The sequence below is a fragment of the Alosa alosa genome, chromosome 14, assembly GCF_017589495.1.
Source record: "Alosa alosa isolate M-15738 ecotype Scorff River chromosome 14, AALO_Geno_1.1, whole genome shotgun sequence".
Classification (NCBI taxonomy): domain Eukaryota; kingdom Metazoa; phylum Chordata; class Actinopteri; order Clupeiformes; family Clupeidae; genus Alosa; species Alosa alosa.
Window position 1 is genome coordinate 10286146 of NC_063202.1, and position 16772 is coordinate 10302917.

Below are 16772 nucleotides of genomic sequence, written 5' to 3' on the forward strand. Positions count from 1 at the left end.
CCAGCCAACACCACTGCTACACCAACATCCAGCCAACACCACTGCTACACCAACATCCAGCAGCCAGCCAACACTGCTGCTACACCAACATCCAGCCAACACCACTGCTACACCAACATCCAGCAGCCAGCCAACACCACTGCTACACCAACATCCAGCAGCCAGCCAACACCACTGCTACACCAACATCCAGCCAACACCACTGCTACACCAACATCCAGCCAACACTGCTGCTACACCAACATCCAGACATCAGCCAGCACTGCTGCTACACCAACATCCAGCTAACACTGCTGCTACACCAACATCCAGCAGCCAGCCAACACTGCTGCTACAGCAGCATCCAGCAGCCAGCCAACACTGCTGCTACAGCAATATCCAGCCAACACTGCTGCTACACCAACATCCAACCAACACTGCTACAGCAGCATCCAGCAGCCAGCCAACACCGCTGCTACACCAGCATCCAGCAGCCAGCCAACCCTGCTGCTACACCAACATCCAGCAGCCAGCCAACACCACTGCTACACCAACATCCAGCAGCCAGCCAACACTGCTGCTACACCAACATCCAACAGCCAGCCAACACTGCTGCTACAGCAGCATCCAGCAGCCAGCCAACACCGCTGCTACACCAGCACCCAGCAGCCAGCCAACACTGCTGCTACAGCAATATCCAGCAGCCAGCCAACACCGCTGCTACACCACCTGTGTAAGTACCCAGCCATCATCACTGCTCCTCCACCTGCCCGCCACCGCTGCTACATCAATATCCAACAGACAGACAACTAGCTGCTCCACCACCTGTTAGTACCCAGCCATCATCACTGTTCCACCACCTGCCAGTACTTAGTCATCATCACTGATTCCACCATACCAGCCGCAAGACAACATTGCTGCTATGCCAACATCCAGCTGCCAACCAACATTACACTGCTAACATTACTGCACCAACCAGTTTTTAACTTCTCGCTGCTGCTACACTAACATGCTACACCAACCAGTACAGTAGCCTAGCCTATTTGCACATATCTGTGAGCTGGGGGTGGAGCAATCTTGTTTTAGCTTTAGATGGTGTGACATGGGGATGATAATGTTTGTAATATTTTTAATGACCTGTTGTACGTGTACATTTTTTCATCTGTCAGTATATTTTACTGTTATTGTTCCACCTACCCAGGGACTATGGGCGGAAATTAGCAATATTTGCTATAACCTGACACTACTTGTGCAAGGATAATGCATTTTTGTGCACTGTCCCTGATTAAATAAATACATTACAATTACAACATCCAGCAGGCAGCCAAAATCACTACTATTCCAACTATATTAAACCTATTTGTTAAGCCACCCATGTAGAAGTGTAAACCTAACTGTAAATGCATGAACATTAAAACAGTAAAGCTAGGACGCAACAACAGCAGTGGATAAAATGAATATACAATAACTTCAAATTTGCTGGTGTTTCTTGTTTAATAGGCCTATTATGGTTACATTTATTTAATAGATTTAGCATGGTCCTTTCTGTAAAGTTAGTATTCGATTAGCCTACTTATTTAGCCTACTAGATTAACTCTTTGACATTGTTGTCTTATTTCCTCTAAAGATAAACGCCACGATCAACATGAAATAGCCTACCAAAAGCAAAAGCCATGCCAGTGCTGATAAGAAAGCTGTCAAACATTTTCTGACTAACTATGTAAAATAAACTTTTGATAAATTAAATTTTAATATGATGTTTACCTCAGATTATCCATGTGGTTTTCCGTTGTTGAATCAACAGTGCCGATTGATCCAGTCGTCGTCCAACTTCACGTCAAATTTGACTCAAATGACACACGTTCATTTCTTCAAATCAGTGTGTGGGGAAAACCGCGTTAAATGTCACAATACTCGATATTGCAACAGATAGCCTAACGGTAGGGACAGATTTTCTCATAAGGGTTACAAATTCTGTCCATCATCTTTACCGTAGAACCAGAACTCGAGTGGAGTGAAGTGCTACCCATTTGAGCCTATTCTTGTGGCCTCACCCGGCGCTGTAGAGGATGACTGTAAGTGGCACAGAACACAAGCAGAGCCCGTTTACGGAGAGCCGGATCACTCCCTATTAACTCCATTGTACCTGCAATCTGTTACAGTTCCGCTAGGGGCGATCAGGAATAAGTGCAAAAACAATGGGGGTCTATGGAGCTAGACGGCTAAATTTGTCTCTTTCCCCTGGTTGTCGTTGAAAATCGAGGATTTGATTGTGGTTTCTGCAAGCTCACTATGGATTATAGGTCAAAAGTTGAATGATCGAGTACTGACGTCCTTTCGATTTCTTACAGGTTGGGTCGTTGTTGCCCACAACACACTAGCTTTCTGCTAATGAATTTGAGGGGTACAGCTCCATAGACCTCCATTAATTCTGCACTTATTCGTGAGCGCCCTCATGTGGAACCAGAAACGGAACTGCATCCAGTCCAGAAACCGAAAGTTTCCCGAGAGTGGCGGTTCTCCCCTTATTAGACATTCTCTGACACAAGTCAAGTCAAGACAGGGGCGGAGCCAGACGGGTGGCTCGGTGTGGCACAGGCTACCCTTAAAATTGGACTGGCCACCCCAAAATCCTAGTCTATGGTTGGCCATTATGACGGTCTATGGCGGGACCTTTCTTGATGCACCTGCAGCGCTAGTTTGAAGTGTCAGACAGACGTTGGAAAGTGGCAAACACGCTTGCCATTATACATGACTTACTGTTTTTAGCAGTTGAGTTTAGGCCTACAGGCTACTGCTTGTGCTAACAGGCAAAGATATCTATTTACCTATCGCATCTGCCAGTGCCTATTTATCTAATCACACACACACAAGTTGCGTCTGTTGAATCACGTCATTCTAGACTTATTTTCCTACCTGCTTATTTTACCTAGCCTACCAACATTTGCTAGGTCATTAAGTGTTAACTGTGCCTAAAAGCATTTAATTATAATACTGTCCTAATCAAGGTTTGAAAATCGGAGGTGCAGGCTACTGTGACCTTGGTGCCCCCTTCTTTCAATATTATTTGCATCCGACTAATAGTGATTTTTATTTAACCTATGGCCTGTCAAAATAATATTAGCATTCACAGCACAAATTAATTTAGTCTTTTACGCAGTGGAGAAAGTGACTGCATACGGCAAGAAATCTCGGTGGAATGCTTTGCGAACTCTTCCCATATAGCCTAATACATACAAACCATATATCAGAATAAACAGCGGACCTTACCGAACACAAAGGTGTGAAGCATCCCCCTGTACAGATAGCCATTCCAGAGCAGTGGTGGAATGTAATGAAGTACAAATACTTCGTTCCTGTACTTAAGTAAATTTTCCACGTATTTGTACTTTACTTAAGTCAAATTTATAGTGCATACTTTTGACTTTTACTTCGTTACATTTTACAGCAATTATCTGTACTTTTACTCCGCTACATTTCTACAACACCATCGTTCCTTTTTACGATACATTTTATGATCAGTTTTTTTTTTTCTCTCTGACAAACACGTTTGTTTTACCGGGGTTGCTACCAAAGATTCTGGAGCGCTACGTGCATTCTTAGAAACATAAGCTTCTAGTCTAGACCAGTCAAAGCGTGAGCTTGTAGCCATCTGCATTCGGTAGGCTATATTCACCAGACCCATGGCTACACTGTACATGCAACTGTGTTCTGTGCCTTTCTCTGTCTGTTATCTGCAGCGTTAGGGCCTCCTCTCCGATGAGATTGCTATCCGCGGATCAGCGAAGTTACAGGCTATGCCCATGCTTCTGTCACACGTCTGATCATTTGCGGCACAAATGAATGGTAGACTATTAATGAACCGGTGGCGGGAAAACGTAACATTTTCCAGATTAGGAAATATTCCTTAATTGTGTGTGATTAAATAAAGATGCATAGCCTACAATTGGGGGGTAGTAAAGTGAGCGCTCATTCAATGTCTATGTGTCTGCGCAAGTGAAACTGAACTTAATCATAAAGACCTTTCTCAGCAACTTTTCTGTTCAATCAGCATAATTGGCATTACGATCCACCCGACGTTTCCCTTGTCTACCCCGTTAAACTTCAGGCTCTCGTGTTTTGCTGAATGATATTACTCAGCAGATCACCCTAGTAGATAACCAAAATTACAGTCTCTAGAATTGTAGGTCAGAATGTAAACTGGGCCACAGATGGTAAGCACAATTGCATTAACTTAAAACTATCTAGTCGAGTATAACCTAAAACTAGCTTAATTAAAATGCCACAGCCCATACTGATTTTTCCTTTTAGAATATAGATATTAAGAGAATAAATCATTATGCAAATACTTTTACTTTTAATACTTAAAGTACATTTAAAAGCAGGTACTTTTTACTTTTACTTAAGTAGGGTTGTCATTGTGGTACTTTTACTTTTACTAAAGTAAATATTTCTCTGTGTATTTGTACTTTTACTTAAGTACTGAGGTTCAGTACTTCCTCCACCACTGTTCCAGAGTAATCCGGTTTTGAATTTGCAGCAAATTTCTACATGTCTCCAACTTTGGGCTTTACATTTCATAGCAGGTCAAATAAAACATAGGCTAAATGTTAAATATAGCCTAGATATTTGTAAATATTAAATTCAGATGATTTACAGTTCTATGTAATCGTTCATGTTTCATGTTTTTGGTCATGTTTCGTAGCCTACAGTGATGCAGGTCTATAGCCTACTATTCATCAAGTTCACGCATTATAAACACTCGTCGCATATAGACTAGGCTAAGCGATATGAATTCTGGTGATCATTCAACCAGTCAAGGATTTGTTGTGAAATATTTAAATTTTGGGAAGTTTAAGTAGCTTAGGCTAAACTCTATGTTTCTTTCGTCCCCCATGCCTGTTTAATTCGTCCCGACCAGGAGGGAGACATGAAACATTGCGCACGTTCCACTTTTGCTTAAATATATTTTGAACGGTTTTGTTCAGAGCTGAAAGTGCAACAGTATTTGACAAAAGACAGATGTAAGTTATTGCTAGTGACAAAATATTAACTTTCGGTGTGGTCTCTTTGTAAATAATGTTTAATTAAAAAGTATTTTGATCGTCCCAGCTGTCCCCTATAGGCAGGTGTCCTATATCCAAGGGGAATATTCTCACCCCTATGTGTTGCCACTCTGTTTCGAGGGACAAGGGGTAGGCTAGGGGAAGGAGAAGGGGAAGGGGAAGAATGACAAATGGGATTGAGCCTTAGGGTCTGTATGAATGTAACATTATGTTTAGATTAAGGTTAGTCTTTAATTGGTGTTTATTTCATTCATGTTTCATACAAAAGTATTTTAAGCATTTAGTTGAGAGGTGTTTGTTGATTTTGGATGACTTTGTTATAGCTCTTTGCCAGCTCAGACAAAAAAAGCAGGTCAAATGATTTTTTAACAGCTACAGAAATAGATGGCCATAGATAGCCATATAATAGAATAGAATATATTTTAATGTCCCTCCCCATGATGGAATTTGTTTTAGCACAGCATAACCCATTAGCATTAATAGACAACTTAGATTTAATATGTTTGTTTATTTGTATTTACACAGCATAACCCATTAATAGAGATTTAATATGTTTGTTTATTTGTATTTGCATTTTATTCAAATACAAAGACATTGTATGTGAGAGTATGGTCTTTGCCCTTCAATTGATGAGTATGGTGTTTGGTGCATGGTTTTCCTAATGTATTTGTGCTAATTTAACATCTTGAGCCTGTTTCTGTTTATCTGGATGTTTTGCCTCATGCCACCCTTGAATTAATCAGTGCTCCACTAGGGCCACCCTTGTTAAAAATGTCTAGAATCGCCACTGAGTCAAGATATCACAATTTAAAACAACCTGTGTTTACCAGTGCTTTACACAATTAAAGGGAAAAAATGTCAAGCAAGAACATGAAAATATAGTGTCATATCCATAGACTGTAAAAAATAGGTAATATCTGAGGATTGTCACAAAACAACACGTTGTAATGTTGCAATGTCAATCGATAAGATTCATGTAGCCTATTGGCCTGCTGTTAGTTTTCAGCAGTATGAATATATTTGCTTTCGTGACTTCATTTCCGGAGTCCTTCTGTCCTCGATCGTGTCTCTTAATCCAGCAAAAAAAAAACAACCTTTATGTTTATCTTGAACGGCAAAACAATGGCAGAGATTGCACGTGCAGAAGTGGATTCCTATTTTCACATGGACCTGCATGGCTATTTCATTCATAGCAAGAACAGCAGGGTTTGGTTATGTTGGACCATGTTAGAGGGTTTCACATTGTGGCTCTTAAAACTTCATTAAAGTTCATTAAAGTTCGTAATTTGTAGGGATGCGCTAAATTGAGCTAAAGCCAAACACATTTAAAAAAAAAAAATAGTAAAAAAAAAAGAATAGTATTTGTATTATATAGTTTGTATTTGTTTACAAGTAATATGTCATATTTTGTATTATAGAAATGGAATAGTATTCAAAGCAATGTTTTCATTAGTGCATAATTAGGCTACCTGTATTGTCTTGTATGTAAGTGTTTTTGCTATCTTAGAATTAGCTCATTATAGGTCTGTATGGAGTCTATGATATATATATAAAATAATATATATATCATAGATAATAATATATATAGCATAAAGTCTATGTTATATATATATACAATTATATATATATCATAGACTAAATATAAAATATTTATATTTTATAGGAATCTTACAGTAGTTTGGGACATAGGCCTATGCATGCTTTGTATTTTAAGATTGTAGCCTATAAGAATGCTATACAGGTGCATCTAGAAATCATACACATAAAGTTAAATATTTCAAGTATTTTTTGTTTTTATCTGAAAACAAAAAAAGGTTTGACATATTTCACTTAATATGTAATGAATCTAGAATATATGAAGGTATATTTTGGAAAAAATGTACAGGGCAAGGATATTAGGCCTATTAGGCCTATTGGGTTATTTCAGAATATCGTGGAAGTATTATGCACTACTAACTTCTTCTAGTATTTCTATAGTTCTTTTTAGTCAGGGAAAAAACCCTGCTCTAAGAAGGTCTTTTTGTGTGTTTTCACCACTTGAGGGCTGGCCATCGCAGTTTAACCAATGTCCTTTTAGGCAAGTCCCTCCACTCAACGGCCATATTGCAACGCTTTTTGGGCACTCATCGGGCATCTATTTCGGCAGAAATGCGCGCAAGGCTTCACGACACCAATATTGCTCCAGCAGCGAGATCACAACACATGATTGGCAGGATGTCTTCACAACACACCACATTATTGGCTCAATGTAGCCTATTCACAACATGATTGGCTCAATGGCAACGTTATGCCACGAAGGGCTGTGATATGCGTAGACAATATTTGCAGTGTAAACTAAGCCCATGCATTTCTATGGAGGATTATCAAAGGACCCTGAGCAAACTGATCAACATCTTGGACAATGAATGTCATCCACTCCACAGCACTATTACAAAGCAAAAGAGCTTGATCAGCTGGAGACTTCGCTCACTGCTATGAACAACTGACATGCTGAGGAAGTAATTTGTCCCCAGGGCCATTGAACAGTTCAATGCTTCACTAAAGGGAAGAGGAGAGATATACTTCTCTGCATAGTCTGTCTGCCTTTCCACCCTCTCCATGTTTGAGTACTGACTGTCCACTACTCTTTTACTACTGTTTTACTACTGTCCACAGCCTACTGTTTTACCACTGTTTTACTGCTACACTGTTTTCATGCTATATTACCACACATGACCAATGGCTTCTGCTACAATACTGAATGGCTGTAACCCTACCTCAACCTATTCTTGCACTGACATAGTTTTTATATTACCTTGTCTACATTATACATTACTCTCTTATATGTCCATATTTATTTATGCTGGTCTCAGACCTTATTCTTCTATTCAATTCTGTTGCAATGTTGGGCTACTTATTGCACCTTCACCTTGACACTTACTCTCTTAGAGCACCTTACCATGCACACAGAATTACAGGCCCAGTCCCGGCCCTGTCACTGCAAGCGCCTCATGCTTGATCATCCTTAAGCACACTGTGGATTTTTTGTTTTAGTTTATATAGTATTTTTAGTATTTAATATTTTAGTTTTCTTATCTTGTACTGTCTCTATTGTACAGTGGAGTTTTGGTATATGTATATACTTATATTTACTCTTTATATTTACTCTTTTACTCTTTAAGTGCATGACCTTGAATTTCCCCTTGGGGATCAATAAAGTATCTATCAATCTATCTATCTATCTAATTAGTGAAATTGTCAATATCCTATAAGGACAAATTTGAACTATGTCTGGTCATATCTTATGCATCTTGTATCTTGTTTACAGATTGATAAGATGGATTTAGGTGCAATATGCGGTATTTTGCACGTTTATTTTTTAAGCATTGCGCCCAGGGGTGTGGCAATTAACAACCTAGGGAGGGTCCTAGCGCGTTGTCTAAAAATTGCTATCATACACCACCTAAACCTGGTCAGAAGTCAATGGCGAGTTGTTCATATGCTATTTTAAGAGCGCATGTCAACAGTCATATTGGCAGGTGCACGCACCATCCTTCTATCATTAATGAACGCACACCAGCGCACGTCCATGCAAAGCATTACAAATTGCACGATTACAATGGGAAACATAATTAGAATAAAGATATTACGAAATACTGTGCACCTCATGATGAGTAGTTATTCACCATCATTTGCAAATTGGTAATGACGGTTAAAAGTGATAGGGGAGAGGCGAGAGACACGGAGCACAGCTGAAGACGCACTGTCACGATATAAGTAACTCCTCTGCAGGATTATTCAGTCATTGGAGCAATATTAGGGTAAGTGTTGCTTTTTCCAGCCTATGTTTTCGGTGGTAACCCATTGTCAGTCAATAGTGAAAGTAACTGCATATAACTGTCTTGTCGTTGACTGACTCCTTGGTGAAGTTAGTTTCACTTTGCCAATGAGTTCAAATAATAGACGTGCGTGAAGGCTATGCTAGGTTTTAGTAAAGCATGGTTTAAGAATGACTATTCCATACGGTCTCGCAAGCAGCAAATGCGCCGTTGAATGCCAAAATACCGATGCATTTATTTGACATATCGCGCTTTGTGCTGTTAAAGGGAATGACAGATGTCATTCTCATTGGTTTAAAATGATGCCCCAAACACACCCCTATGACTGATTAAAAAACCTAGGAACACCTTGTTGCGCCATGCGCTCCACGTTTGATAAGAAAAACCCCTCCCAATGTGAACTGGACATCCTACTAAATTTGAATAGACTTTTGACAAGTGACGATGCACTTTAGAATGTCATGATAGGGCCCTTAATCTACTAAATGCTGACTTGAAGGGGGTGAATATTTAGGCAATTGCTTATTTTGTATTCTATATTTTTAGTTAATTAACATTACTTTGTAGAAATCTGCTTTCACTTTGACATTAAATAGGGTAGTTTTGTAAATTATTGTAAAAACAAAAAAGGCCAAATTAAAATTGATCAAGATTCCATTCATAAAAACAGTAAAAGGGGAAATACTTTTTATAGGCATTGCATGTTATGTATGTACACGCCAGCCAGTTATAATGGAGACATTGATAATGGGCTAAGCCCGAAACGTTTGTTTCCTAGCTTTTTGTCCTTACTCATTGTAAAAACCTCGGCTCTCAATACAAATTGTATTAGTATCGAGCCCTTGAGTGCGCCTCTGCTTTTTTCTACTGTAATACTCAACTTTTGGAGTTCACGCACCAGGCAAAACATTACAAACGTAAAACGCAGACGCCGATTCGCCATTGTTCCACACCAGCCAGTTAAACATTGATTAGGCCTATCAATAGATTAGGGGTGGGGAGGCCTATTGCTTTGGCTGCGGTATGAGTGATGCGTGTGAGTCTGTTTCCGTTGGCAGCAGTTAGCATGTTAAAAAAGCAGGGAAGGCAGTAGAGGAGGATGGGCTGGACTATGCTTTTGTACAGAAGGAGCAGGTGACAGGGGGCAACAGAAAGTGATCTGAGCTTACGGATGGCATAGAGTCTCTGTTGACTGCGTTTTTGTATGTCAGTGGTGTGTTGCTCAAAGCTGAGTTTATTGTCCAGGGTGAGTCCAAGGTATTTGAAACAGTCCACTATTTCTATGGTGTTGTTGTTGATGCAGGTGGGGTTGTGGATTGTGTCAGATGGTGTTCTGGTGTTGGTGATTACAAGTTCCTTGGTTTTACTGATGTTAAGCTGAAGGTAGTTGTCAGTGCACCATTGTGTGAGGTGGGAAATTGAGTCTTGGTATGCAGATATGGAGTTATTGTCATTGAGAAGTGCAAGTACAGCAGTGTCATCAGAGTATTTGAAGTATGTGGTGATGGGTGTGGGACTGACGCAGTCATTGGTGTAGAGGGTGAAGAGGAAGGGGCTTACATACCCCTGCGGGGCGCCGGTGTTAATTGTGGTGAGTGAAGAAGGTAGTGCAAATAACCCAATATAGCGATCTTTAGGTATATAAGGAACTGTTTGACAACACCTGTAGCAAAGCTATACATGAATACTATGATAATCCCTCACCTAACATATTGTATGACAAGCTGGACCCAGGTATGTAGCACAACATTAAGGCCTATTTTATCACTTCACAAACAAGCACTTAAAGTCTTGGACAAAAAAAAACAAACTTTACCACCACTGTAACATTCTTACTCAGTTGGGAAAATATTTTAAAACACAGTGATGCATGCCTAATTTTTAAGATCATTAATGGTAAGGCTCCCCCTCCACTCAGCACTTTTATACAGCAAAAGTCATCTAGCAGCAGAACCACAAGGTCTGCCTTAAGAGGGGACTGTGTAGTCCCTCTTAGGTCCAGTGGACATTAGAAACTCCACCTCTCACCATACATTCACACACCATCTTAAGGACTGGCTTTTGAGCTACAAAAATGTGAGCACCTCTCATAATACATTAATGTTGGTCTGCCTCTATAGTTTAGCTGTCCTGTAACCCATGGTGTATGTATGATAGATAGATGGATAGATGGTTACTTTATTGATCCCTTAAAGGTTGTATGGCTGTATGGTTATATGTCTTATGTTCTAAATGTTTTAATGGAGCCAGTCCTATGGCATTATGTTTTCTTGCTGTATATCAATTGCTATGTGATTTAATATGTTCTTTTTTTTAGCCACCATGTGCCTAGTATAACATCTTGCCAATGGACTACAGTTGAAAATTAGCCTGCTGGCTAACACTGGCACATTTACAGAAATGTTGATCAATGTGCACTGTCCTTTAAATAAATAAATGAAATGAAGCCAATAAAACACACACAAATGCAGGCAAACAGACACACACACGCGCACGCACACACACACACACCATTACCCCCACACACACACTCACAAGCAAACAGAGCAAAGAATATGCACACACTTATTTACATACACATTTACATACACAAAAGTTGCAAGAGTAGGGGATGGAGATGGAGACAAATTGACAAGCGTGATTTATTTTTGCGGAGAGAATAATAATGCTTTATTTGTATAGTACCTTTCATACACAGAGTGCAGCTCAGTGTGCTTTACATTTGGAGCAACACAATAATAGTCAGTCAGTCATTATCAATCACTTTCACTTTTCTTCATTGCTGTGGCCATTTATGATCAGCAACATATCAGAAATATAGAAAATAACATGTAACACAGTTATTAGAGAAGAGTCAGTCATTCCCCTTTGTTGCTGTGGCCGTTTATGATCCAATCAGCAACATATCAGAAATACTATTATACTACTATGGATATATAAAGGCTTTGCTGACAAATGCCTAGGCTAACAAATGCTTAGGCCCCGTTGATGCGGACTCCAAGCAGCCAACCTTAGCTTGAATGTGCAGGACTGAGCAGCGGTCATATTGTCTAGTTATAGTGTAAGAGACGTCACTCGTCAGGACCAATGAGGGAAATGGGAGTGGTCGAAGGAAATCGTGAAGCTGTCCGCCCGCTGTTGGAAATATGTCAATTGATTATAAACCCCTGTTAAACCTAATAAATCTGACTCCGCTCAATATTAGAAAAGTTTCGGTTCATTGTAACATTGTTATCCTTAGTGGGTTGATACGCCCACAATACATATTGTTAATGAGAATGCCTAACTCGTTTTCTTGTGACACGCGCTCAAGTTTAGGAATATATACTATAGGTCTCCTCCATCTGCCGATTAATTTGGGCGGTTCCTAAACATAACACGTATTGGTCTGGAAGTGGTCAGAGGTTACATGCTGATCCGGACTGCTATACTCATCAGCATATTAGACAGTCAAGCAAATTCCTATGCTACAGGGGGTCAGGCTGTGCTAGGTTTCCGCGACCAATCTAGGACCATCGCTGACAAACTGCCCACCGCTGTGTAATGCTTGGTCATTTCATAATAACATGCCAGCTCCCAGGTGATTTAGTTTCTACGGCGGCGATAACTAATCCCAACCGTCCATTATGCTAGTAACGTTACCTAAACTGCTACTCTGGACTACAAGTACACTAGTAAGGCTATGCGGGTCAGAACATCACAATTTATTTGTCAGGTACAAGCAATTCATCCAATACATTATAGAAGGTACATCTAAATGAATAATGTGAAAGTTAAGAAAACAGGCTAAGAGAATACTAAGGAAAATCATACGAGACAATCAGAGAATGAACATACCAGCTCAGAGGATGATGACTACACACCTTAGTGGTGCAGGAGATTCTGACTACAGAATGGCTCCTAGAATGCTCTGTGAACCTCACTTAGGCTAACTAGTTTGTGGTTGGTTACATTGATATGGATCACATGATTGGAGGTCAGCTGATTTTGGGTCACATGAGAAGTACTTTGATGAGACTTGAGACCATTGTTGTAGTGAGCGTGCATTAATCAAGACATGACAATGTACACATTAATTACATTTCCTGCTTCCTAGTTAGTTTCTCCTGTGAAAAAGGCAAAGGTTAGAGATATAATAAAAAGTTGTTGTAGCAGCAATATGTGACAATGGGCCCACCATGAGGTCATACCATCATGTGGTAGGGTAATTAATCAACAGTTCACATGATCAGGAGTTTGATCAGTATAGAAACAGTAGGACTCCTTACAATAGCAATGCTATAAGATTTTGGGAACACACATATGTGTGCAATATATTTGTACAATGCTTGAATTTTCCCTGATTTGCTCATTTATAGGGTGTCTTTTTGTGTGTGTGTGGGGTTACTATTCTGCCAAACAATATGAGTTATTCCAAAATGGTTCTCGCTTTAAATATTGCCTGTAGTTCCTTTTTGTTCTCTGCTGCCAGGGTCGTGTCCTCGACAAAGAAGGTAAACAACGGCTATCAATTATAAGAATGGGTCAGGAGGAGGTCCAGACGAATTGAGATGAGCCATCAGAATCTCATGAACTCAACCATTGTTAGGAAGTATTGCCATGCAAATATAGACAAAAGGTGTTCTCACATTTATTGTTAAAAAGAATTCCACTGCATGCCTAGAGACAAAAGGGCTAATTGCCAAGATGACCCTGCCAATTAGTTGGCAGGAAGTCAAGTATCAGAGACTATTTTGGCAAGGGGACGCTATCTTAGGAAGTAGGTGACGTCGATAGTAAGTGGGAGTCTCAGTCAATATTGCTTAACCAATCGATAAAGGAGGTTACGAACAACAGAGAATGCTGTCGGCCCCTAGTAAGAGGGTGTGTATATTCATTAAGTGTGTATATAAGTGTTGGCTTTCCATTATTTGGGGATTCATTTTGACGCCGGTGTTTCGAAAAGTTTATTGGGAACCTTATTACTGCTTTGATTGGAATAAAGGATTACTCTTTTTATTACATTTTGATTGGAATAAAGGATTACTTTTATTACATTTTTGGAGGGCCTCCGTTTTTCTTACATTGGCGAGCCACCCACCGCGCAATTTCTGGAAAAAGAGGGGAGGTAAGTACTTGCTATACCAAATTTCTACCAGAGATCTGCATGTTAAAATGACCTAATCAGGAGGCATTAGGATAGGAGAGGAAAGCTATCCTAATTGTTTGCTTTGCAAGAAAGGCCAGCAGCGCCTGCATTGCCTTAGGAAGCTGGCCAAGTTTAATGTGGACAAGACCTTGATGACCCTTTTCTATAGGTCCTTCCGTAGCTGCCGTAGCCTGCCTACTCTCGTCGTTTTCTCCTCAAGCCTATTTGCAACCCACCTCCACCCCATTTCCTCCTCATACATCTGCTTATCAATGTCTAGTTGTTGTCATTGATGTCTGGTCTGTTCTGTACCCCATGGGGGGTTTAATCTTACTGCTCCCTCTGCCTTAGGCTTTCTGTGTTTGCATGGAAGGGCAGGGAGCTCCCGGAAAAGAGCCATACTGCCAAATGAAACATTATGCATTGCAAATAGTAATTAACTATCTGGACAAAGTGGTCCTGACTGAACTGTCTTTTTTTTTTTTTTTGGTGAGAGGAACACTTTGCTGCTATTTTCTTAGGTGTGATGCTTGCCTGATTGCCAATGACGCTATAATTGCTGGATGTATCTGAAATGAGGTTCCGGCTGGGATAAGTCTCTGTTCTCTATAAAGAGGGCAGTCTGAAGTGATGTGGTGGGGAGCAGACGTGGAAGATGGAGCTGAGGGGGTGTTCAGCTTGTCTGGCCTAGTGAATGTTAGCAGGGCCCCTTATACATCTGACAGCCTACCTCCAGTATTTCGTTTGTGTAAAAAAAAGTTTTTTTTTTTATCAATCTGTATCCGTGTGGATGTGGTTCTTGTCTTGGGGTAAATTAGTCCCTCGAGATGACAAAATTGCCGCTGTTAAGTGTATAGGTTAAACCAATACATGGTAGGACTTTGACATTCTGTGCTTGTAGTGCTTGTACTACTCTGAATAACTTTCCACCTTTGTAACCATGATGCCACTGATCAGTTGAGTCTAAAATCTATATGACAAGGGCATCTCTTATGACCAGCCTTTGAGAGAGTGTGATTAAAATGCTGCAGGGTAATTCCGGCGCAAAACTGTCACATCCGTAACGGCAACACAATGCAATGGTATTTAGTTGGTGTTAAAGCCACCTGAATACATTTGTTGTCTTCCCCTTGGATTCACACACATGACAGTGACTGTCCTTTGTGGTCACATTATTGGAAAAGAAAACCAGTAGAACTGGAGGACCAGTAGAACTGGAGGACCAGTAAGCGAACTGAATAAGAATCTTCAGGATCATAACTTTTCCTCAGATGTGTTTGGCTCAATGAGCTGGAAAAGATATCTTCAGCTTCAACACTAACTTGAGGCAATTTTATTTCGTCCACTTAAATGTTTCGAATACTTTACAAGTGGAGTCCCACCATGGCCACAAAGTCAGCTTTCATGGGTTAAAAATTTACTTGAGCCTGTGATAAAATCCTGACCTTCATACTATAAAGCTTGAGATGACATTGTACGTACTAGTACTCCTATTCTAATAATAGCATTCTCCGAACTCCGAATTGTCGTTTCATCATACCTAAAGATAATGTTTTGTATGCTGATAATGCAATAGGACTTGTTCCTGCACATATTTTTGCAGCAATTACAGTTTCACTGGGCTACATCATAACAGATTTGAACTCCTTAACCTTGAATAGAACATAGTAATTAACTCTTCCATATCAGCCATGAATAAGCATCAAATTTAAAGGCTGAACTTGAATTTCAACAAACCAATAAAGTCTCTGTCGGTGAACTATCCAAGTAAAGTGTTACTAGATCTTTGGCAGATGCTTATGGAAACTACTCAAATACAGTGCCTATAAAAAGTATTACCCTCTTCTTGGATATTTCCCCTTTAACTGCTTTTATCAATGGAATCTTGATCAATTTTGATTTGGCCTTTTTTACAGTACTTTACAAAAATCCACTCTTTAATGTCAAAGTGAAAGCAAATTTATTTTATTAATATTAAAATGACTGACCTAAATCAACAGGGCTGTTCACACCCTAATTGAGATATCCATGCAGGCTCCATGCTTTAATTGCGGCCAAAGGTGCATCTACTAAATGCTGAGTTGAAGGGTGTGAATATTTATGCAATTGCTTATTTTGTATGGAAGCATATGGGTAGCTTTATTCAAATGAGAATGCAATCTGCAATATGCAATTCAAAAAGACATTACATTATGCAATTGACAATTCATTATGCAATTTAATATTGCAATTTGCAATAATATCCAACAAATTGTATTTTAATCTGCAAAGTGACAATGAAATCCTAAAATCAATTCCAATCATTTTGGTTAAAAAATAGAATAAACATGGATTGTATTGCATTCCATTTTGCCATGGTACTTCAGTCTCAAAATTCAAATGGCAATTCATTTTGCATTTCAATTTTCAATATTCAGTTCCATCATTTAACTGTCAATTCGTTTTGCAATTTAATATTTAAAGTGCAATGTAGGATTGCATTTTAAAAACATATTTGGCAAAACTGTCAATGCCAGCCTAAAAAGATTTTGGATTATTTTGGGCAAAACGTTTTGCCATTGTTTTGAGGCATTTTATTCAAATGGAAAAGAAATAGCGCCCCCCGTGATTGCATTGCACTTTGGTCATGCTCTTTGTGTTGCAAAATTCAAATGGCCATTCAATCTGCCAAACGCATTGCAATCTGTCAAGTCACTCGTCAAGGCGGGAACTAGGCTACGTCACTTCCGTGTTTACGTCTTCCGTGCAGTCTCTGGCCGACAGACCCGGCTGTAGAGTACA